General features: G+C 40.1%; 1 protein-coding gene and 1 long non-coding RNA gene across 6 annotated transcripts in view; one reads left to right on the top strand and one right to left on the bottom strand.

Annotated features, from left to right (window-relative positions):
- rtn4rl1b (reticulon 4 receptor-like 1b) overlaps nucleotides 1-24,226 on the bottom strand; it is a 165,366-nt gene that overhangs the window by 53,902 nt on the left and 87,238 nt on the right. The gene's annotated exons all lie outside the window — the stretch shown is intronic.
- Nucleotides 13,000-23,877, top strand: LOC121899219. Of its 4 annotated transcripts, XR_006096650.1 has the most exons (8): nucleotides 13,000-13,078; nucleotides 13,768-13,781; nucleotides 14,467-14,570; nucleotides 14,864-14,951; nucleotides 15,536-15,643; nucleotides 21,885-21,957; nucleotides 22,248-22,337; nucleotides 23,294-23,877. It is a non-coding gene; the product is annotated as an uncharacterized LOC121899219 (long non-coding RNA). The 4 variants fall into 4 exon arrangements; XR_006096651.1 differs by lacking the exon at nucleotides 13,768-13,781 and having other exon boundaries at nucleotides 13,008-13,078; nucleotides 23,294-23,876; XR_006096649.1 differs by lacking the exon at nucleotides 13,000-13,078 and having other exon boundaries at nucleotides 13,395-13,781; nucleotides 23,294-23,876.

Here is a 24,226-nt window from a genome sequence, read left to right as displayed (position 1 = left end):
CCTTTTGAGTCTGACTGTGCTTTGGCCATGGAGCTCTGACAGAAACTTTAGAGGTCCTGTCTGAAACAAGACAGTGAGGGGAAATTGAGAGGGCATTGAAGAGGTTATGAATCCCTGTACCAAGTCCTCTGCTGACAGGCAACTCATCCCTCCTGGCTCCCAGTCAGAGGCTGAGATGGATGGGAGGGATTGTCAGGATGGATGGGTCCCAGCTGGAGAGATGGGTACAAGTGGTGACAGTGGCGAAACAACACTGACAAGGGATGAACCAAGTGATGAAAGAGTTAGGACGACAGTATGAGCATGAGCGTGCATATGCTTGTGTACGGCTGCATATTTTCAGTAGTGTAAGGGAGGAAACCAGAAAAGATGGGACTGGCAATGAAGCACTGCAGAAAGCAGGGCAGATTATGCCTGGAAATCCCTACATACATGTGTCAGCATTATGGGTGTGTGGTCTGTGAGAGAGAGAGAGTAAATGCGAGACAGGCCATAACGGGCCTTGCTGTTTCAGTAAGCTGTGACTCAGTATGGCCTTGGCTTCTATTGTGCCTCCTTCCCAACCTGCCTATTGTAATCCACCCTGCCTGGCACAGCATTCTGGTTATGGCTCTGCTTGTCCCACCTGGGCAGTGGGAGGAACACAGTATTCCCTCCACAGACAAGGCCTATTGATTGCTGTGTCAGAGGCCATATTATACCATGCCCTCATTGGACTGGCAGAGATTTTATTCAGTCTGTCGTGGGCTGTGTGTACAGCCAACAGATGACATTTAAACTAAGGCTGGTGCAGGCCTGCTGGACTGGAGCTGACAGCCTTACTAATGGCTACTTTACAGATGGCATTTCACTCTCCGCTTATTAACACTATTAAAACACAGCTTGCTCACACGAGGTGAAGGCCAGTCACATTTCTAGACAGATATAGTCTCAAGCTAAAGGGGGTCAATATTGCTCATTAGAAGGAGCTTTTCAAAGCCCTCATAAAATAACAAACAGGCCTTTCCTTTTTTTCTGACCCGAAGACAATGCTACAGCAACAGAGAAGAGAGAATAATTCAGGGATATATAGACAAGCGTGTAATTCACTTGATTTACAGTACTGGTTAGATGCCTTTTACAGTGAACATAAAGGTCACAGTAGTGCTCAGTAATGCATGCAGAGCCCCAGAGGACCACCACAGCCAAAAAGTTTTACAGCTGGTCCCCAGACACCAGGAGCTACAGTACCTTTCAGCCGCCAACCTGCTCTTTTCTCTTCAGCGGATCAGCCAAGCACACCAGCTCATTTAGTTCTCGTTTAGAAAGGAATCAGTCATTATTGTCACGGTATTAACCACCTTGATACACACTGAAGCTCAAAGACATGTCAAAATTGGTTTAACATACATTTGGATCCCTCTATGTATAGCTCCTGGGGGTAATTGGTGCTCCACTCACGTCCGCAGGCAGATGATATGGTTATATGTGGGAAGAAGCGATTGTCTTTGATCATAATGGAAACCTGATTATTGAATATAAATGGGGCAGAAATGACTGTGGACAAATGCATATGGTCACAGGAAACAGCCGTTTAAATTATTTTTATGCTGTGCTATTCAAGATGTTCTTGGACACACTGTCTTGTCAGATGGCAATGTCTTGTTTGTAGAACCATGATTTACATGTAGAGCATGTGCCATCAAATAAAAAAATGGTAATAACATCTTATAATTGGCTATGCAGTAGAGCAGTCAAATTGAAATTCAAATGATGTCCTTCAAGGGACTAGAAATACCAACCTTGATATACACTAAAAGGTGCTACCTAGAAGAAAATTTATTACAATGAATGAATTATCAATAAAAATCCCAGGTGAGATTTTTGCAATCTCTAAAATGGCAGATGTCTCTCTAAGGCAATAATGAATTGAAAGCATAATTGAATAAATACATAATGGGAGATTTAAATAATGCAAATGGTTTGTGAAAAATGCTTTTAATTCTCTTAATTATTTGCCCCAAAACAGTCCATAGCATAAATTAATTAACATTTACTGCCTGCATTTAAATCAGTTTTCTATTTCCCATTGTCTCTCACATAACTTTATCATATTATCTTCATCTCAGTCTTTGAGGTAATAAGAGGAGTCTGTCTGTCTGAAATGCATAGGCAGTTATAGCTCATGTGTAAAGTATAGTGTGCTGTCATTAGGAGTTTTGCTTCCTGCTTTTACATTTATCCAAAACACAGGAGCCTTGCTGTTTTCTGAACCATTACCCTTTACAGTACTTCATAAATGTAATATTTCCAGCAGATCTGTTGGAGGAAGATGCACCAAAAAAAAAGTCCAAATATAGATTTACACTTTCTTAGTTTTCTCAAGCAATGAGTAAGCCGTCAGTGGCTAAGCTCGGTATTTGCAGATGTGTCACAGTAAAAGCTTTCCAGCAGTTTGTGGGGCATTATCATTTGCCAAAACAGCTTTTTGGTTGCTTCACTGCTGCATAAATCAAGCTTATTGCTAATACTGCCCAGGCATTTTAGACCTGCCTCACTTGTTGGTTGTATGATAAGAAATTGTGAAATGTTGCATGGGGGAAAAGTCACATAAATAAATGGATAAGTTCTAAGAAATTACAGAGTGCTGAGCATTAGGAGAAGTAAAAAATATCTGTAAGTAATACATGCAAAAGTTAAACAGATTATTTCTTAAAAGAGAGATATCATGAACATTTCCAGGTCTATATTTATGTTCCGGGGCTCTACTGGAATATCTTTGGATGATTTACAGTTCAAAAAACTTCCTATTTATCTTATAATGGCTCTTTATGCAGCCCCTCAGTTCAATTTCTGTGTGAAACAGGTCGCTTTAGCTACTGTCTCTTTAAGGCCTGCCTACCAATAATCCCACTCTATTCTGATTGGTTAGTTTCTGAAAGCTGTGTCTCGGCCAACTTGTGGAGGCTATGTTAACAAACAGTAGTAGCAGAATTTCACTTCTTTTTCTCGTTCTTTACTCGAAATGGAAACTTGTCTTATACATCCATACATGTTCAAACCTGAATCTGATCTGAAATATGTGGGTAGACGATGCGAACAACCTATGGAACAATCTTAGCAACAAACCTTAGCGCGAAAAATCTGATGTCATCTTGAGGAGGAAGTAGAGGTAGCATTGCAAAGTGTTTAGTACAGGCTGAAGCCCTGGCTTTTGACTTGCAGGGAGCATTTTTACATACGTTCAGCTCCAGTTTTGGACCTTTGACCATGTTTAACATAGACATCCAACATCATAACAGTATAAAAATAACAAAAAAACACAAAAAGTGTGTGTCCCCTTTCATTTTTTTGTCGAGTGACTGGAGGCATAAAAGCTCTATCTGTTTGCATTATTTAACTCATTCCATTATTTATTTATGTATGTGATTAAACTTTTGATTAATCAGAGAAGCCTGTTTGTGATGTTTGTCATCTTTGGGGTTCCATGGAGACTCTGTGCTCATTTCACACCTTCAGTCTGCGCTAATGCTTCTCGGAAGGTGTAGTATTTTCCCTCTGCAACACCATTGAAGAACAACCACTGTGTGACATTTTCATTCACATAATTAAGATGGTATAGACAGGGACTTGGTAAACAAATGCAGTTTAATGTCAGCGCTAATAAGGTGATGAATAGTTATGGTCGCAATCCTGTCACGGCGGAGGCAAATAGGTGTCCGTCGGGACGTTGGGGTTGGGGCGAGAACCGGAAAAAATTCACCTGCACCAGTGGGGGAAGAGAAAAACATGGGGAGTGACAGAGGACAGAGGTGTGGGGGAGAGACAAGGGGGATAGTGGAAGGAGACATCAAATGGGAGAGAGAGAAGTGGGATGCTTTCATTACCCCTGAGTGGACAGGTGTGGACCACGATTAAGACTGAGTTTCACTGGCAGCCATCTGGAAACAGTCCTCACATCACCCGCAAGGGACAGGACATTTGCAAGCATCCACAGCCGTGTGCACACGTGAGGCCACACACATAACCACACACACAGCAACATCTTTATGAGCGTGCTGCTAGAGTGAAACAAACATACTATGCAGTGATGCTGCAGTTGAATTTGAGGCTAGAGGGACGCTTGAAATGAATTATGAATACAAAAATATTTCCCTCCATTTTAGATCTTCCTGTTCTAGCTCAGCCTCAAACACAGACACAACCCCTGCTATAGGTCTCAGTCTGCCTGTCCTTACTACTCTGCTGGCTCAAGCCAAATCATTTCCCTTCCTTTCTGAGCTGCAGGGTAATAAGGGAACAGGAAAAGGGAGGGAGAGAAAGAGGTAGAGTCTAAATGAAAAACCAGCCTCGGTTTAACATCTTCTCTTTCTGGGGCACGGCTAAGCTTTATTGGATTTTTTTTTTCTTCCTACTTTCGTCAAATCAGAAAGAATTTTCTCATAACCTTTGGCACATGTGCAATGTCAAATTTAATCACTTTCCTTGTCGAAATACATTATACATGAAATTAAAATGCAAAGACAGGGACAAATAATAATTTAGTGTCTGACAAGTATTGCATATTATCCGGTCCCTCCACCCTCTCCTCTTTTTAGACAGAGTGATACTGAAGTCTCTGCACTGCATCTTCACACTACTTTAATCAGAAAGTATATGAGATGCAGGAATCTCATGAACCCACTTAATACCTAGCCTCATTGTTGTTACACAGTACAATAATTCAAAGATAATCCTCAAACTGCACCAGAGACACTGAACCAGTGTAGTCAGTTCCAGGCTGCATAGTATGAGGGTCAAGAGGATAGAGCTGAAGCCTTAAAGCATGATAGCATGACGTATGTCAGCGGAAAGTGGCTCTTAACAGCATGTATCGCAAAGGCAATATTTTTGGTGTGTGATGTGAGGAAAAAGGAGTATAAGGAAATATTAATATTCCAGCTGAGTGATGGTCAGTTTCATTTTTCTTATATTTGTATACAGGCCTCACTGAAAAAGAAACATGGAAACCTACAACAATGCAGATATTACATATACCCACCCGCCTATTTGTCCATCCAATCATCCAGCCATCAATAATGCAGTAATATAATTTGCTGATGAGGAGATATAATATGTTTAAGGCTGGTCATAATTGCCTCTAATGGCCCGTAGGTTGCCACACATTCCATACCAAAGTGTTGCCCAGTTTATATTTTATTGCAGTGTCTGTCTCATTAATTCTAGTCTAATTTGTGAGCTGACTCCACATGTGAGCATTTTAGTGAGAGCTATAACGTGTTAAGATAACGGAAATTAAATTCAATTCATGACATTTATTCATTTTATCCATAAAGGTTTCTATTTGTCTATTCACTCTATTATTTCTGAATCTGAATAAATTGTCACAGTGTTCCAGTAGTTTTTGTAGGCAGAAACATAAAATTGAAAGCTAATTTAAAAGCTCAAGTGATTCAGTTACATTAGCGATTATAATGTTAAGCATGTAGTGCATAATTTGTTGTCCAGACTGCATTTCAGTGTTCGATGTTTGAACCCACACTCTGAAGCCAGATTGCTCTCAATAAATAAATAATTGATGACAATAACAGTGTCAATAAAAGACATTAAACAGTCTGTCCAGTGCATTAACTGCAAAGCTTCATTTGAATCTGGTTTATATTAAGGCTCATTTCCTGCTTGCTGACCTCCTATTAATGGATAGTTCATCATCATCAGCTCAGAGCTCTTTCTGTCCAAAAAGGTGCTTGTGCAAGTCACTGGGATGGAAAAACAATTCATTAAAAAGTAATATAGTGCATATCTGAATGGGCTGTATGAGGTAAAGGGATGTTTAGGCAGGTGGTGTAGAAAGTAACCAATAACTGTTACTTCTGAATATTAAAGGAAATACAAATTGCAAAATGCATTTCTTCATCTGAAGGCTCCTAAAGTCTGGCTCCAACAAAATAATATTTTTTAAAATGTTTCTGAGCTGGTAAATGTGGTAAATATGGATCACTATACATAAAATAAACACTATAATTGGTTTGCAACTGATTATTGTAAATTGGGTGAAGTCCATACACCAGTTTTTATAAGCTGTCAGGACAGACAAAAATTTCACTCGCTGTTTTTGGATTTGTTTTCTCTCAATAATGAAAATAGAAAATACAGAATTGGGAAGAAAACTAACCTCAATCATGCATGAACTCAGCAGGGGAGGAGAGGTGGAGCCCTGAAACCCACACTTACTAACAGTTGCCCCCATGGAGAGACTTAATTTGGATGCAGTTGATAGAATCCACCCATCAAACTGCACTCAGTTTGTAAAGTACGTTTTTTCTCTGATAAATATTATTCTCAGTTCATAGATTTACTCACATGGATTAGTTCGCTGGTGTAAAGATAAGCCATATGTTGTACACATTTCTTTTTTTTTTTTTACAATATTTATAAAGTTGTGCCATCCTGTGCTCAAAATACAACTAGTAATTCTACTCCCCTCATGCAACTCCTACTGGTACACCTACAGCTAACAAAACCTTTGTTCTCTCAGCATTTGCACACCTTTCTCACCATAAAATACACGTAGGAATCTCGACGATGAGAAAGCATTATTTTTCTCACCTATTACATTTTCTGTTATGCTTCACGGGGAGCCTGTCTGAGATAATCACACTCAGCACACATCATGCAGATCCCTGTTGTCTATGCTGCCCCTGAAGAAGAGTTTGTGACTGTAGGCACTATAAGGGAGAGCAAAGAAAGTACTCAGATGAAAGGACTATAAATCCCACTAAACAGCAACTTTGTTAAAATGTAAATGTTCTTTACTAAGTGTTACTGTATGAGCAATTACTAAAAGGTTCAAATCCCTATTTCCTCGGTGAGTAACTAATATATAAGTATAACGATATATAGATGTAATATTTTACCAAAATTGGGTAAAAATATCGACTCTTTTTGAGGAATAAGGGAGTAAAAATTATCAAAATACTTAAAACTAGTAAAAGAGAAATCATGCTGACTTTACATCATGCACTTGGTCACCCAAATAACCATTAAGGTTTCATACATGTAAATGAATACTGTCTCTTTCTTTTATGGTAAACTTTGTACCCTTTTATCAGTGTGTTGGTTCATGTAAAAAGTCTCCCTGGTTATCACTTTGTCAATCCACTTTCCTCAGCTCCATCTAGACTTGACCATTGAGCAAAATTTTGAGATCACTGACAAAGTGAGCGACAAAGAGCATGACTCCAAATGACAAGACTTTTAGGTGAGATCACAGACAATGTGTACCTGTTTTCCTTCAGTTTTTCTGTTCGAGCCCAACTGTAAGCCAGTAGCTGCCCTGTGAAAGTGACCTTGAGCAATAGACTGACTTTCTACCACCTCCACAGGCGCTGCTCTATTTCTAACTTTCACAATGCAGATCAATAAAGTATCATTTATTAAATTACAATGACAATTATTATGATTTATGTAAACTAGAAGTGCCAGAGAGGGTAAAAGCCACCTCCCTCATCATATCTTTATCTCCTGCCCATGTAAAAATAATTCTCTTTCATTGCTCACAGCTGTGTTTTCTATAGCATACAGTACCTTGTGTAGGCTAGGAACCTCTCCACCAGTGTTTAGGCTCAACTAGCCAGCAGCCTGCACCAGGCGGCCAGGTAATGGGCTGGTGAGGCGCACGTCAGGAGCAGTCCTTCCTAATGACCCATAACTGAGCAGCACTGGGCTGTACAGTGAGACCACTCAGGAGCCTTGTGAAATCTAACCCCAATCTCGTTTTGTAACAGCATGCTCTTCCTCTGTAACATGGCATCACTGGTGTGAGTGAATAACAGAGGAGCGAGCAAGTGGTCCTCCTCCCTCCACACTAACAGTTTTACTACATTTGTTACAGTATCCCCCATGTCTGCTGTTGACCCACTAGCATTGTTGACCAGCTAATAAAAATCTGCTTTGGCTCTGAGATTTTCATTCTAACCCATATTTATTCAAGTCTATTTCAGCCACAGCAGCTTCCCTCAAGTCACTCCTACATGCATGCAGATGGGCTGAGCTGGACTATTGTTGAGAGAGGAAAGGAGAGAGAGAGAGACTGTGCTGGTGATTCGCAGCCCCTAATCCTATTGGAAGTTAGGCCTGCTGTTTGTTTCCCTGTGTTGGCCCTATCAGTCACACTTAAATGAAGCCTGAGGGGAAGTAATATGGGTAGATTGGGCCTGAGTGGCACGGAGAAGTTGCCATGGCAGATGGGGGACTGTGGAGTAATACTCTGTGAAGTACCACAGCCAGGGGTTCAGCTCACTGTGGATGGATGTGTAATGGTAATGAAGAGAGATGAGATGAATCTGATACTCAGAGGATGGAAATGTCACACACACTCACACACACACATACACTCACACAATACTCTCAAGAATGGCCCTATGGATTATGCACTGAAACGCTTGCTCGTGATAAACATCATTCGGCACGGAGCTATTTCTGCAGTGTCTCCACTTTTAAATGTTTCAAGAGAGATAGAGTGAAACTTAGACGAATAGTATTCACTGATATACAGTGTGAAGGGAATGTGCTGACATAATACGTCGTCAGTTCTCAAATCATGGATGCCTTGAAAAAATTTCTGTGATAGGCTACACATCCTCACACTGTATCAGTGGGTAATCGACTTCCTCTGGTGTGCACTGAATAAGGACTCCGAAAGATGGAAAAGGAGATAGGCTGGCATTTTAGAATGTCTACACCCGATCCAGGCTCTATCTAACTTGGTGGGACAACAGTGTCAATAGGATGATTCAGCGTGCCTATTTTTAAGCATCTACCAGACAATTTTAATGCACGGCCAGCTAATTTCTTTTTGAATGTGTTATGACTTTTAAAATATGCAGTGATGGATGTCACACTCAGTCAGAGTGCATTTCTTTCTCATTGCAAATAAATAAAATATACATGTGATCTATTTTTATAGCATTTTACCCCGAGTGCCTAAATATGCTGTAATAATATCAATAAGTGGACCTTTGACGATGCTTGTTATCTTATTAAGAGCTAAGTAAATACATCCAGTGCTTTTTTTCAAAAGACTTCTTCTAAAGCCCAGTGAGCTACATAATGAGAAATGAGAGAAAAATGAGAAATTATTTTGAGTCTGTTTTCCTACCCTAGCCTGGTAGCTAATGAGCTCTGAGCATCTAACAATGTCTAGGAGAGAAATGAATGGGGTGGGGGGGGTGGGGGTTGGGGGGGTGGGTTGGGGTTGCATTTTTATTTAAATTAGGGTAAAAGCCATCAATAATACTCTTTATTTGGTTCCAAGGTGCAGATTAGTGCTTGCACCATGACTTCAGACCTATCCCTCTACACAACAAAACAGCTCTAAAGAATCAGAAAATATCTTTTCTCTTTCTCTTATTTTTACCCACTAATGAAGATTTATGGCTGGCGGTGTCAAATCATAGATGATTTACATAACGCAACGGGTAGCCTGCCACCAGTGGAAGGAGAGTGAGGAGGGAGGGCAACTAAGAGCTTTGAGGTTCTCCAGCAGGCATGACGCTCCATTAATATGCACACATATATTCCTGTGTGAAATAATTTTGGGCAGATGATTATAACTGTCAGATTCATGAAGCACATCAAGTGCAAACATCACACATGATATAATGGTGATTAATACACCAATACCCAGTGCTTGCAAATACATAAATAAATATCAGATACAGTTGCAGTTTTAAAAATGCCAAACAAGGTTTATTTGTGTCTAAACCTAACCTTAGCCTATATTAGCATTGGATCACATGATAGTTTGTGTGAAAAGGGCGACTCTGCAGTTCCCCTCAGCTCCACAGAGTTGCTCTTTTTTTTTTTCATTTATCATATCAACTTAAAAGGTGATAATATGTCTGTGTTGCATTTATAGCTTGCTTCTGCTGCCCCAGGTGGCCAAAGAAATCAGTAAATGCAGCTTTAAATAAAAGATTGGTGCATACTAAATGTTTTTATAGTCAGAATGAAATCAGTCCAGAAAATGGGCCAAGTGCAACTCGTCTATAACTTATTATAAATATTAAAAAAGACAGTGAAAAGAAAGTAGCCCCTCTCTTCTATACTGGTCAAGACAAGAATGATAGTCATCAAAATCTCATTTCACTTTGCCTTTAAAGCACCCAAGAAGCAAGTGGACATTCCAGAGCCTGAAGCTTGGAAAATCAATCAGGAACGTAAGCGTGAGTTCCACAAGGTTCTCTTGTATGGCTGTCTTGCTATGCCCAGGTTAGCTTTAATCATCACTGATCCCCTCGCTACTATTCAGGAGCTCACAGCTCCTTCTCCTGCCCTGAAAGCCTTTGATATGGATAGGTGTGAAACCGGCTCTCATTGCTGATCCCTACCACCACCAGGCTCACCATTCCAATAATTCAGTTTGCAGTCTCCGGTTTGTGAATTGATTTCTTTGCTTTGCCTCTTTAAATTGGTGTCTGGAGAGTGGATCTTTCTCTCTTCTCAAAAAAGCTCCCATCAAATCAAATGGGAATCTAATATAGGAGGGTAATGGGAATGGATGGTGGGTGACCTATGGTTCAGAATGATGTGTGAAGGTGATGATTTGACATTTACAGAGATGAGTCCATAGATGGGTGCATCCCACTCATCCTCTGGTGGGCTACTCAGGATCTTAAACACTCTCCAAGCCAGCAAGACTGCCTGGAGGGCAAGAGCAGTGTGATTCAGGTCCCAGGTCAGATTTCTAAAGCACATATCAGCCATGTTCCTGATGGGGCAAATAATTACAACAAAACCTCCTTTGATTCTGACAGCTCTCCCCACCTCTCCTCTCCTCTCTTCTCCTCTCCTCTCCTCTCCTCTTCTCTTCTCTCCTCTCCTCTGACTCCCTTTTCCCCTCCCTGCCTCGTATCGAGCAGATCAGACCACTCCACAGCAGACATTGGTGCACTCTGTGATCGTGTGTTGAGATTACATGTTTCATAGTTTGCTAGTACTCAGGATTTCACCAGTGCAGCAGGAGGTTGTGTGAGAAAAGGGCCACACAGTGGGAGGTGAGGAACTGCAGTGATTGTGAATAATTATATAGGCATGTATCAGTCAGCCTGTCTGTCTCAGTAATGCACATAGAGTTTACATGTGGACTGTCTAGACTCACCTCAAACACCAGACTTTGTTGTGTTGCCCTTTTGCACATTCATCACCTCTCTTCAATCTTATTTCTTTAATCTGTCTATCTCTGTATTCTTCATCACCCTGCCATGTCTAGACAGTCACCGGTGAGGCAGACTTTGCCATATCACTGATCGATGAATCACCTGGGGTAACACATGCTGCACAGCTGGGCAGGTTCATTTTTCTAGAAGCCACAAGCACAAAAAAACACACATACTGTACGTACATAGCCCCCGACTGAGTCTACATATACTGTAATAGATGAATGTCATCCCTGCAGCATCTCTGCTTATCAATCAATGCACCACATGCAAAACATCCTGCTACAATGTTATTATTGTATGTGAAAAATGGCAAGATGGTTGGATGGACTTTCAAGGAAAAGGGCATCTGAAGGGCAACTTTATCCCAGTAGGCTAAAACACAACCTATGAATTTCTTATGGTGTTGTTGCAACTGACATGCCCACACTCAACATTCTCATGCTTAACCCATCCTTTCCCAGTCTCTACTGGGTATTGTAAAACACCACTGACCCCAGACAGACTGTAGCCTTCCTTTCTAACCCCACAGACCAGTTTGAGTCTGCATGGAGGACATGTTGACATGCAATTAAATAGGAACAGAAATGTTGTCTAAATATTTCATCAGCCAAGTGAAGGAAAGGCTGAGGACAGTTTCAGTTTTAGAGCATGGGCACAATTTTTTGAGAGCCAAGACATGCTTTTTTGTGCGTGAAGAAGTGAGTGAGTGAAGAATGTACGAGCGAGGGGGAGAGACAGATAGATGGAGAGGCAAAATGTGACAAGACAATGAAACATGGGAAAACTGAGTGAGAGGGAAGAGAGTGTAAATAGAAAGAACAAGTCTATATGTTTTTGTTTCCTTTCTCAGAAAGAATGACCTAAGGGTACAAGGATGTCTTAGCTCAGCCATACCTTAGGAAATTAGGCCTATTTAATAAGGAGGCATGGGCCAATATACTGTGCAGTGCATATACTCAGTGAATATGTGGCAGCCATAATCATGTACCCCTTGAAAAATTTAAGAAGGATGTGCAGTGGAGCAATTTCACCAAGGGAAAGAAAATACATCGAAGATCAAGGACTTGCTCAAGGTCATTCATTTTTTCTTTTCTCCTCTCCTCTCACGACAGCCTTTTCAGAGCATCACCGCTTTGTATCATACAGTCTTGAATCACAGTTATATTTCTTGGACATTTGTAGGGGTTACACAAGCAGCAGATGATCTGCTATTTCTAAGGAGTTGGCATGATTTTCAGCAAATGAGACATCAATTTATCAGATTTCTATTAAAGTGAGACAATGGCACTGATGTGCTTTAGATGGAGAAAAATATATTGTCCTGTTTATTGTATTGTATAGTCAGGTAGTTTGCAATATAAAAGCTTGGCTTTTATATACAAAATGACTATAACTAGCTGACAGTAAAACAGGAATAATTTCAAACTTTAAATACTGTATCTGAATATCTCTTCTCTTCTAACTGTTCGGCAATTTACATTTTATTTTTTGATTAGTAGATCAGTTTAAACTGAGGACAAAACTGCCTAATTCAAATCATGGGCATAATTTATGGTAGGGATGTTGGGGATGTGTCCCTACCACTTTTCTGATTACCTAAAATTGCAGCCACCACTAATTTGATATTAATTGCATATCATAATTGCAAATCAAGTATAATTTCCATCAGCTCTATAAAGGGTTAACTCCCTCTTGTTCCTGCTGGATGAGAAACAGAGTTTCTATTGGTGTTTGTTCACTTTGTTACCGCCTCTTTTAAATGCAGCAGTGTGATTGCTGGAGTGCATTTTGGATGAATCAGAAACAGCACAGTGTACTTAGTCAGAGGAGAGAGCTTGGGGCTAGAGCACAAGATAATCCAGGCTGTCGTGTCGCAGGTGCTTTGCCTTCTGTGATCATAACATTATTGTACTAGTATCAAATTAAACAGGTTGATTGTTCAGTGATATGAAAGACATAGCTTTCCTGGGCTGGCTAACTCACTACAGACCAGGAATTGTAATAGTCTTACTATGGTTAGCACTGTACATACAAAAATAGTTAGGCATATTGACATTATACTCATAGCTAGTATATTTAGCTGACATTAACAGATATCGTGATTAGCTAGCAAGCTAAATGTTGTGACAGGGGTGATTTTATGCCACAGTTTTGACTTGGCTAATATTAATTAATATTACTTTTAATAATACTTTTAAAAGTTCTCTATGTAGGAATCAGAAATTTCTTCTCATAAGTGACACCACTGGCCCTTACAGTCAGCCTGTTGCTCGCACTTGCGCACATGCTCGCTAATGAGTGAGCAGCAGTGCAAGACTATTGCAGATGTCTTTTTGCATAAACACAAACACAGAGGCTCCTGTTGCGCTGTGGCTTCTGGCTGGTAGAGCCAATCCACATTGCCCAACCCGCTGTTAATCAACCACCCAAACCTGACCCAACCCACTTTTTTTTACCAATTGTGTTTACTAAACACCAGTAGGCTCAGTGAGCTGTGGCTAGGGAGCAACACACTGTTGTTTTGTTGTGAAATGTGTGCTTATTACCTCCTTTGGACAACCAACAGGAAAAACAAAAGGGGTAAGCTATGTTCTGCTATTGCTCTGGAGCTTGTTTTCTGCTCCTTTGTTGAGGAAATAATGTTTTAGCTGTGTGTGTTTTAGGAGTGGGCGACTTGTCATTGCAGGGGCGTTTTGTTATGAAATGTGTAGTGGTTGACAGAGGCAGCTAGCTGTCTCATTAGCTGGAAAGCTAATATCTGCAGGGTGTTTCTACTCAGATAGCACTGTTTTTGTTGTGGTAGATGCTGGTCATTTGTTCACGTTAGCGGGAGAGAGGCAAGGCACTGAGTGCACAAAAACGTTATCTCTGTTGGAATTTTGCGAAAAATCCGGTTCGGGTCCATCACATAGAAATTAGACCACAGACTGATATAACCAACCGACAAAGGCAAAGGTCTAATTTTTTATGCCCTATTACAACCGGTTCACTCAATGGCAATAAAAAATGTTTCATAAAGGTAAATTGCTTCATAAATTCTTACAAATAGAACCTTTAAGTGTTCTTGTTCTTCTCGTGTTGGCATTATACTCATTGACCAACCAAGGAGAGCATTAGTAATTCTTCCAGGATTGCTAGTTTGCTATTCTGTCTTCCCCATTTTCAAAACCCATCTGTGTGGCTACAGGGTTAATGTAATTAACATTACAGTTAATTATTTTCTGATGACTGAGTGAACCTCCTGCAATATTTCCTCTTAACTCAGCGGCCTGGATTAGCATCATGGACATCAAGAAAAAGAGTTTTCTTAGCAGAAAAAGAAAACGAGAAAGCCCAGGCCAGACAGGGAAAGAAAAGGGGAGTGAACAGGTAAGAATTTGCACTATGAGTTGTCTTAAACCAATTTCTCCCATCGCACACTCTAATTGCATGAACAGAGTGACCTTTTTTTGTTTTTTAACTTAAGGTCTATCCCTTGGTTCAGTGGTTGTCAATACAGGTATCAGAGAGACAGAGAGAGACCTGTGCGCTGTAATGTTATCTTACTGAGCACATCCTTCTGATGTAATTGTTAAAAAACAATTTATCTCCCATGTGCAAGACCAAAAATGGACAAATATGGTTGTCATTGACAGTTTATCACATAGTGGTTGTTCATACAGGCATCAGAGAGCGATAGAGGCAGACATAAAGAGAGAGAGAGAGCGACAGAGCCCTGGCCAGGCAGAGAAAGGAGAAAGAGGTGACCAGGTAAGCATTTTAACTGTGAGCTGTAATGTTATCTTGTAGAGCCACAATATGGTTGTCAGTGACAGTGTATTACATAGTGTCCATGGAGGCATCAGAGAGAGATAGAGGCAGACAGAGAGAGAGAGCGACAGAGCCCAGGCCAGGCAGAGAATTGCAGGAAATGCAATGAAAAATTCCTACATTTTCTGAGGGAGGACCCCCTGCCAAATTTATGTCCCCACCACTTTCTAAATCAAACCTACACCCTTGATTCAGATAAAGTTCACTACAGACCTTCAGTCCTCCTCACTAGCACTTATTATATGAACATATTTTTCTTAGTATTTCTTCCAAGAGAAAAGGCCATAATTAATAATTTCGTCAACTCTCAGCTTTTAAAAGCCCTCGAGAATGGCAAGGCAACGGTGGTGCAAGCAGAGCCTTGCATCTCTCGTTCTGTGTGCAGCCTAGATTTCCTCCTCCCGAGATTGGTGTCTCCCCGGCGACTGTCTGGTCCATTTCAACCCAGTGCTGATGGCCTGTAAAATCCCAGTTCCTGGAGCGCCAGCTTCTAAAACATTCATCATTCCTTCACTTCCCTCTAGGTGCAAGCTCAGCCTATATCAGAGGATTTGACAGGGGCTTTTTCTTCAGCCCTATTGGAAGATTTAACAGAGTCCACCTCTACGCCTTTCCTCAAAGACCCGGGTCAGGTAATGGAGAGCTTTCCAATCACAGTTCTATTCTTCTCAGTGGTCAATAGGCTGGCTGGGTCAAGAGCAATGTGCTTGCTGTGTTCAAAACCCAGTTTATGCCGACTTACTTGGCATGCCTCTAGACAGTGCCATCGGTTACCTTGGATAATGCAGCTGTGTCACAGCATCGGGACAGGCTATTTCTACAAGATCCTTGAACAAGTCTGAAAGATGATTATTCATAGCTAACATTGTGGAAATGTTACTGTGCTTTCTTTTACAGTTCACTCCAACAGCACTTCAACTAGGCTGCAAGGACAGCAGCCAATATTCTGCTCTCGGTACTTGAATAAACATATCCCAGCCAGTTAGCGTGCATGACTGGCTTCAGATGAGGTGATGGAGGGTCATTTTCCAGCTTTGATTGACCACTGTAAAAGCCAGAGCTCACAATTATTTGCTGCCACTCAACACCAAGCCGCTCTGTTGCTTTACCTACACAGAATGAAATTAGTTGTTGCTTTAAATCAGCCAACAGTGACGAATGTGCAGTTTTCCACAGTCTGTGCCATGCCTCTTCACAGCCACAGGGCTATTTGTTGCTAAATAAAGATCAATACAGAACAAGAGATCCATGCAGATACAAGTACTCAGGGACATTTACTCATTGGTTCTGCACATTTGTGTTTGAAACAGATGTGGCCTTTGTACACAAGAAAATATTCTGCAGTTATAGTCAAAGAGGAGACAAAGAGGAGAGGGATAGCAAACAGGAAAACGAAATTACATTGGAGTTGCAAGTAAATGAAGGACAAATAAAAAAGGATAGTAAATAAAACTGTGATTTTGTGCCAAGATGATTTGCAATTGAAATTTAGCTCTTTACTTAAAGCAAATAATTGTGAGGAGTAGGTACAAAGATGTGGCCTCCACTAACTCACCCACAGTAGATACATGAAACTGTGTACAGTGACCACTCTTTGTGCTGTTGTTGTCACTTTGATCCGAGCAAATGGAACACGTCCTTCAGAGCTATCACTCTCCACCTGCACTGCAGCATACATGCCTTTATCATCTTGTCTAAATTTGAAAGAAAAACCTAATGATTGATTTTTTTCTTTAAAAGCATTTGAAAGTGTCTATCTTGCCAGATGCTATTTAAAAAACAATAGTTAAGTTCAGAGGCCTTGGACATTGTGGATCCTGTGTCCTCTCTGTTTCTGCTGACGCTGTGTGTTGACACAACCGTAAGTGTGCGGCTTTATCACTGATCCACTGGGAAAGTACAGCTAATAGAATTAATTGTATTTCACATTCTGTTTGCGTTTTCAGTTGCTCCATATGTGTTCTTACACACTCTGTTAATTCCTCACTGTGATTGTCTTTATCAAGTTAATCCCAATATTTAAAAGACCCGCCTCTCCAGTCATCCATTTGTACTTTGTTTCCTTCTGTGATTGTGACCTCTGCTGCATCCATCCATGAACACAAACCTCCTACTGATAACGGGGGAATAAAACAGCAAAGGCTTTGCATCTAAAAGTCTGTCTGCTGTTTTTCTTTATGACAGCCTTTACTCAGCGCAGCCAGCCAGCACAAGGCAGATCAGCTCTTTGGGTAGGAAGTCTGACTTGAACAGTTGCTGGTTTGTCCTTGGCACTGGTAGTGCCCAACATAACTGCAGCAAGGGCACCTCAAAAACCATGTTAAGTATGTGTGCTGATGTCCTCCAAGGTCTGCTAGTGGATACTGTCAGAGTAAAAATAAATTACACACACTGTCTTACACTGATGGTATAGCCACTATTTCCTCTGAATATAAAACAATTTACAATCTTGTCCTTGGTGAAAATTCAGGGGACTATCTCTTATCTTGTCTTGTGTTTTTCCATTAAAAACTGGCCAGTGTGACATGGAGCTAGGGGCTAAGCTAAAAGCCTTCTCTGTATGCAGCAGCTGTGTACGTGTGTGTGTGTTTGTGTGTATGTGTGTGTGTATGTCTTCGTATGTGTGTGTGTGTGTGTGTGTGCATGAGAATTTGTGAGATATTAGAATTAAGGAGTGGCTTGGTTAATCACCCTTTATCAACTGCTCCCTTTGGCTCCTTTGCAGTCCCCCTCACCGATCAGGCTGACACAGCCACTGAGATGCACTAATAACATTGCTCATCCAAACAGAATTAAACCTGAAAGGCCTCAGCCATTGGAAGGATCCCTTAGGAACTGCAGCTAAAAAGTCTGGAACCAGACATCGTACAGGGACAGTCAAAACTGATTTAATGCTTTCCTACTGAGCAACAGACAAGAACGTGCACACAGAGACAAAGCAATATTCAGCATTAAAACGACTGTTTTAGAAGTTATCCGATTACATGAGTAATAATGCAGCCACATTGGAATTTGAATCCCAAAATGTCCATAATGTCTAAGCTCTTTGGTCCTCATAACTGCATTGTAGTTTGAACAAAATGACTTCTACATTCAGCTATTGTGTAAGTCAAAGCCTATTTGAAAGGGATAAAGGGCTTTCTTATGAAGTTCATGGGGGAGTCAAGTTCATTAGTGGTTTTGATGGAGTAGGAGGTATGAATCAAACCTGAGTCAGTGAGAGAAAGAGGGAGACAGAGAGAAAGAGATGATAAGAACCGTTGAGGCTTTCACTAAGAGCTGAGCAAACCACAAACAGGCTCCAAAGGGGCAGGTCTTCAGTCCCTCCGTCAATACTGGGTCACACACACAAAAGTAGGTGTGCCACACACATATAAGCAGTTAATGTTACATTGATCACTATTTTCCCATTACTCTCATAATCTGTTGTGTTGCTTTTCATAAAACAGCCACCCACTTTCTCTCTAATTACTCTGTGTGCCAATTAGTGTGGTTGTGGCAGTTTACAGTTATGTAGTATATGTTGCTATGTAGCTAAGTGGGATCTGACAGAATTGGGTCACATCAATACAAGAGAATACAGTTACTTCTCACTCTAATCTAGACTAATCTAGATCGTTCCGATAAGGTTGTTATAGTCTTTCAATTCAGATAGGGTAGGAATGTGATAGCTTCTACGTTCTACACACTTTTTTGGTTCCCAAAAGACATATTGACAGTGGATATGTGCACTTGCCAGCTCATAGTCACAGTTGCCTCAGTTCTGAAAGGGATTTCACCATTTACTTTAAAGTTTCATCATGAACAGGACACGATGCATTCCTTTGACACTGAAATCAAGTGGTTGACACAAGTGGCTAAATGATGCTAAATAGTGTTAAAAAGCAATTAAAGCTACACATCTGATTATAAATGTTTAATACTGTATGTACAGTATGAACCTACTCTAAGACAGAAGGGATATAATATGCCCATTCTGCATGGGTTCACAAATGATTTGCATTGTTAGCTGAAGACTAGCATTAATATATTTACATGATTTATCTATAAAAAAATAAGCAGAAACAAAGCTAACTGCTGAGCAGCCTTTTCTTCTATTTGATATTTTCTCAAATATGACAAATGAAACTGTTATACTGATAGATATAAATGAGCTGTCTTGGAAATGAAGGCTCATAGCAACTAAGCAATAAAATTACTTTTCAACATGTAGGCTTCCACTCATGAGCAGTGGGGAATAGGGCTTCCAAGCAGGCCCATTAGGTTCAATAAAATAAACAAGACTGGAAGCCACTTGATGAAACTGTGACAGTTTTATTTACTGACAGGCACCATAAATCAGTTAAGAACAAAACAGAACACAAAAGGCAAATTTAACATGGAGCAGAAGCAACATGTTTCAGCCTTAGAGCTCTTCTTCCTCAGGTAGCATCAATCAATAGGTTAAGTTGAATCTTAGAAATAGAGGAACATATCACATCCCAAATGCATGGTCACATGCACAACTTGTTTCATCATGCAGCCTCCAGTGTCTTTTATTGCATGACACAGGCAGGAAATTAGTAGTATAAAATACTTCCAAGATATGCTGCCCTGGTAAGTCAAGTAGAACCGCCGCGCTGCACGACCTCAGCACTGACATTCAATCAGTTCTGAGTGGGCGTTTGGGTGAGAATAAGCCGCCTGACTGACAGTGCTAAAAGGGGTCAGGAAGTCCAAGGCTATTGATCAATAAAAGTGAGCAAGTATACACGGGATACATGCCCGACACATACACACAAACACACTCTCTGTCTTTCTCACCCCAGGAAATATACCTTGCTTCAGACTGTTCATTAGAAATCACAAGACCCTCTGCCATCTTCAGTCCCTCCCACACTCATTCCATAAAAGACCGCATAATAATAGAGGGAAGACACTCAGCCTTTTGAACACAATCTACACATCTCCTTATTGTGTATTTACTACATCAGACCTATGATTGGGTTTATGTATCTCCCTGAAGCTGCTACAAAGCATTTAGCCTTCCTCCTCTCTACATTATTAAATGTTCCTGTCATTATTTTTGATGACTTCTCTCAGGCATTCCTCTGAAAATAGAACTCCCTTGTTCAGCGGCTGCCAGGCGAGAAAAGGCAGACAGAGGAGAGCATGGTTGCGCTGGTAATGCTGGAAAAGAGATGGGTGAGAACATGTGTAGTGGTGAGAGGGGGAAATCTGATCAAATGAGCCAATCCCCATGTTTGGAGCTAATGATGAGCCTAGAGGAGAAGCCTCTATCCTCTCACCAGATGTATGTAAGACGGTAGCTAGAGTGATAAAGAGATGAAGAGAGCATGGCCCATTATCGGTAACTGCCTCTACTCAAAGTTTAAAGTGATGCACAGAAGAAGCATTATATTACCGTGAACAAGTTACAAAGAATACCATAGGTTTCCTGACTGTTTTCTTAGCTTACAGGCAGCACTCTGGTTTATTACAGAGAGCTATTAAAATCAGTGTGAACAGACATGATACTTGAGATCTATCACATCTTCAGCTTGAGAATCATCACTGTGATCAACTCCCTTCCATTACTGTTTTGCGTTCTTGTTGTGTGACTGTGCAGGTGCAAGGTGCAATTTTAGGAATTTACTATGAAAACCCACATTGGAGAATTAAGAGTCATCTGATGAAAAGAATTGATTGCAAAAAAGTGCTGTGTCACTATGTCAAATTGGCATAGTGGCCAAACTGTGGAATTACAACTTCTGGGTATGACAAGGGCCCAAAGAGCATTTTTCCCACACACAATCATGGGAAAAGGAGTGGATGCAAAATGGTAGATACGTTTTTTTGAGCATCATAACCCCAGCAAAATGATCAGAATTTGATCCATTCAGTCTGATAACTTTAGTCTAGAAGAGCTGCACAATTGAATTGTTTTGACCCCATTCAAGTTAGCCAGAGGGCTAAACTGGAAGTTAGCCGTTTCGGCCAGCAGAAGTCTCTGGTGCCCATGCTCTAAGGGTGCATTGGGCTTGCAGAGCGTGCGTAGTATGCATTTGCTGGATAATTTCTTTACAGTGGAAATTGGCTTTTTGGCTTCATGCGCCACTGAGTAACTTTCATTGGAATGAACGGAGCCCTGCCTCCAACACTGTATTCAGTTATCTTTATAGATCCATGCCGTGTGCACACTGCACTCTCTGGGTGACGTCAGAGAATTTGCACTGGATGTGTCTAGATAGTAACCCTAGATTTGTGACAGAGATTTGTACACGTTGTTTCTTCATTGTGTGCGTTGTCATTGCACAAAATAATTATGTTCTATAATGTGACAACACTGTGGTTAAGGTCTGGTTAGGTTTAGGTTAAAATGATCAATCTCACAAATCTAGGGTTATCATCTAGACACAACCTAGTTTGCTACCACAGAAGTTACCTGCTCAGGCCTGGATATGTCTAAGCCAGGCTTTACGCTACAAGGGCAGTAAGTTCTAGCTCATTTATATGATATGGGTAGGTTTACATGCTTGGTTAACTATTTCACCGCCCATGTAGCTTTCCAGCTAATGCTAATTTTTGTTTCTTAAATGTTCATATTATCTGATTACTGTTAGCTGGCTAATGTTACCAGGCTAATGAACTTGGTAAGAGTAAGAGTTAATAATTTTGTAATATGTAAAAGTCAGAATTTTAGCCAGTGCTGATGGATTTCTGTCACTTTTTAAGTGACCTGACAGACATTGCAATTGGATCTGCTGGCATAACGTTACAGTATGTTATGGATAATACATTCCTCTTTTTACACTGTTTCTACTCTTCCCTTAGCTTACCTTTTTTTGGTTTATTAGCTGTTTGATCATATTGTCTCTTTTGGCCCTTACCAAGAGTCTCGGCAGAATGCAGACATAAAGGAGCCCTCCCAGTTTTCCATGTGCAACAGCAACAAGAAAATATGCAGGTAACAGTAAAGATAACACAGTATTGCTATGGCAGATTCAGTATGTGATTTGTTTAGATTGCAATATAGTTTTCAGTGTAATGTTTGGTGAAATTTATCTCAAATATAGCTGAACAATGCAGTTATCTCAGATAACTTTCTGTATATATCTGTATCCAGATTTGTTCTCATTCATCATCTCTGACTGGTTCCTGTTTTTTTTATTTTTGTTAGGGATTTTTCTTTTTTTGTAGGTGCTGGTGCATAGTTACTTATTGTTCTCTATAACAATTCACTTTGGTCTTTTGTAGCAGCAACATGTTGAAGGTAGATGAGATGCTGTTACCAGCTGCCTGGAGTTCCTTGGAGATTTTCGAGTGGAGCTTATCAAGGATTACCAGGTAAATATTGAAAATTGCACCCACTCTTTCTCAAAATATTTCTTAAAATATTATTGATTTTAAATTATGTATCCTTATTAACATGGTATCAGTGGGTCCTCAAAGTGTGAAAAAGAGGGAAACAATTATCATGAGTTGGTCAACTCAAAAACATGAACTAGCATGTATTTATTTTAATTCTATTGCTAGCACAGCAAAAAACTCATGTAGTTGAAGAACCCTCAATCAAAGGTGAATAATTGCACCAGGACAGCTAAAAAATGCTAAGCACAACCTGCTCATATAAATTCTATTTCCATGAAAAATATATCAATTTGTACTATTTTGCTGTTTGATCCCCAGCTTTGTACTAATTCCATTGTGACATTAGATGTTTTGTTTTGTGCAGTACTTGGCAAATTCCTTATTTATTAAAAGCATATGATTGACTGGAGGTTCTTCAACCATAGAAGTTACAAATATCTGTCATTTCTATTAATGGACTTATTACTACAGTTAAATTTCATCCTCAAAAAAAGTTTTGGCCACTTGAAATATTATTGCCTTTTTATAAAGTTGTTACAGTGAACACATTGCATATTACATCCAGCAAAAATACGTTAGTTTTTATTTGGAGTGGTTTCTGAATGTATGCCCAATATTCACTCTTTTATCTCTGTTTTGGTCCCCACTAACTCCTAGGGGAAATATCCGTCTCTTAAGCTACTAAATGATTCACTATATTCACCCATTAGTTGCCAACTTTCATTATAGCAGCTTTAAGTCACTCATGCCACTGTGTCAAAAATTAATCTTTACTAACAAACTCTGTTGCATCATTGGGTGCATATATTGCATACTTCATTCAATGTCACCTTAGACCACTGATTAACCGATGTTCATATGATCAGGAGAACACATTACATACTGTACTGTATATATTGACCTCCTATCACTAGTTTATATGTGTTCCACAGGATGTCAGCAAAGAAAGTGTCAAAGAGGACTACACTAAGCATGTCATGAAGATTATTGTCCACCATGGACATGCAACACAAGAAGGCCCCACTCCTGCCGACGTATCCATCATCACTGAGTGAACAGGGCTCTTGATGATTCTAGAGGTGTGGTAAACATTTGCCCTCTGTTCATGTGTCTGAACCATTTAGTTTCACTGGCAGCTCCAAGGAAATACTACTATGATGAGTAGCTATTAAAAACTGGTCTTGGACCACACTTAAGTCTGAGTAAAATTTAGTGATGAATAATGAGTAAAATTTTCTTATGAAAACAGAATGTTGCTAGAAAACTTATTTATTTCAACTTAATTATTTCTTGGATAAACTTAATGCTTATTGGTACGTATACTTTACTGAGAATATTTTATTATTGTTCTAAATATGTCTGAATATGTAAAAGCACTGATTTGGTACATAAAAAGTATCATTTCCAGTTGGGGACCAACTAGAACCTGTTTCTAAATTTAATAAGGCCTGCCTGCAAATAACTACGGTAACTTTCTTTGGGCCCAATTACCATCTATTTATTGAACAATACATTCCTGATTGATGTCTGTTCACAGTGGGCAATCTATGATTCATAGCCATTCTTTCTTTGAATATCATCAAATAGACTCCACATGTATATTAGTGAGTCATGGCTGTAATTAGAACAATGAATAATTCATATTGTTAGTATTCAAAAATGTATGCCTGTACACGATACATGCATCAAACACATGAGATGGAATGTGTCCTTATGCACGATTTGGATTACAATAGCGCGATAAAAGGATGTAATGAGCGCTGATTGTCAGGGCTTTAGCATGGTTTTCTTTTCAAATGGGGCCAAATAGCCGGCAATTTCTGGTTTACTTTAGAGAAAAAAGTTATTCTTATCGCATGTTAATA

Source organism: Thunnus maccoyii, chromosome 6 (assembly GCF_910596095.1).
Source record: "Thunnus maccoyii chromosome 6, fThuMac1.1, whole genome shotgun sequence".
Lineage (NCBI taxonomy): Eukaryota > Metazoa > Chordata > Actinopteri > Scombriformes > Scombridae > Thunnus > Thunnus maccoyii.
The sequence above is the reverse complement of the archived record's forward strand: the minus strand, read 5'-3'. Positions and strand labels throughout refer to the sequence as shown.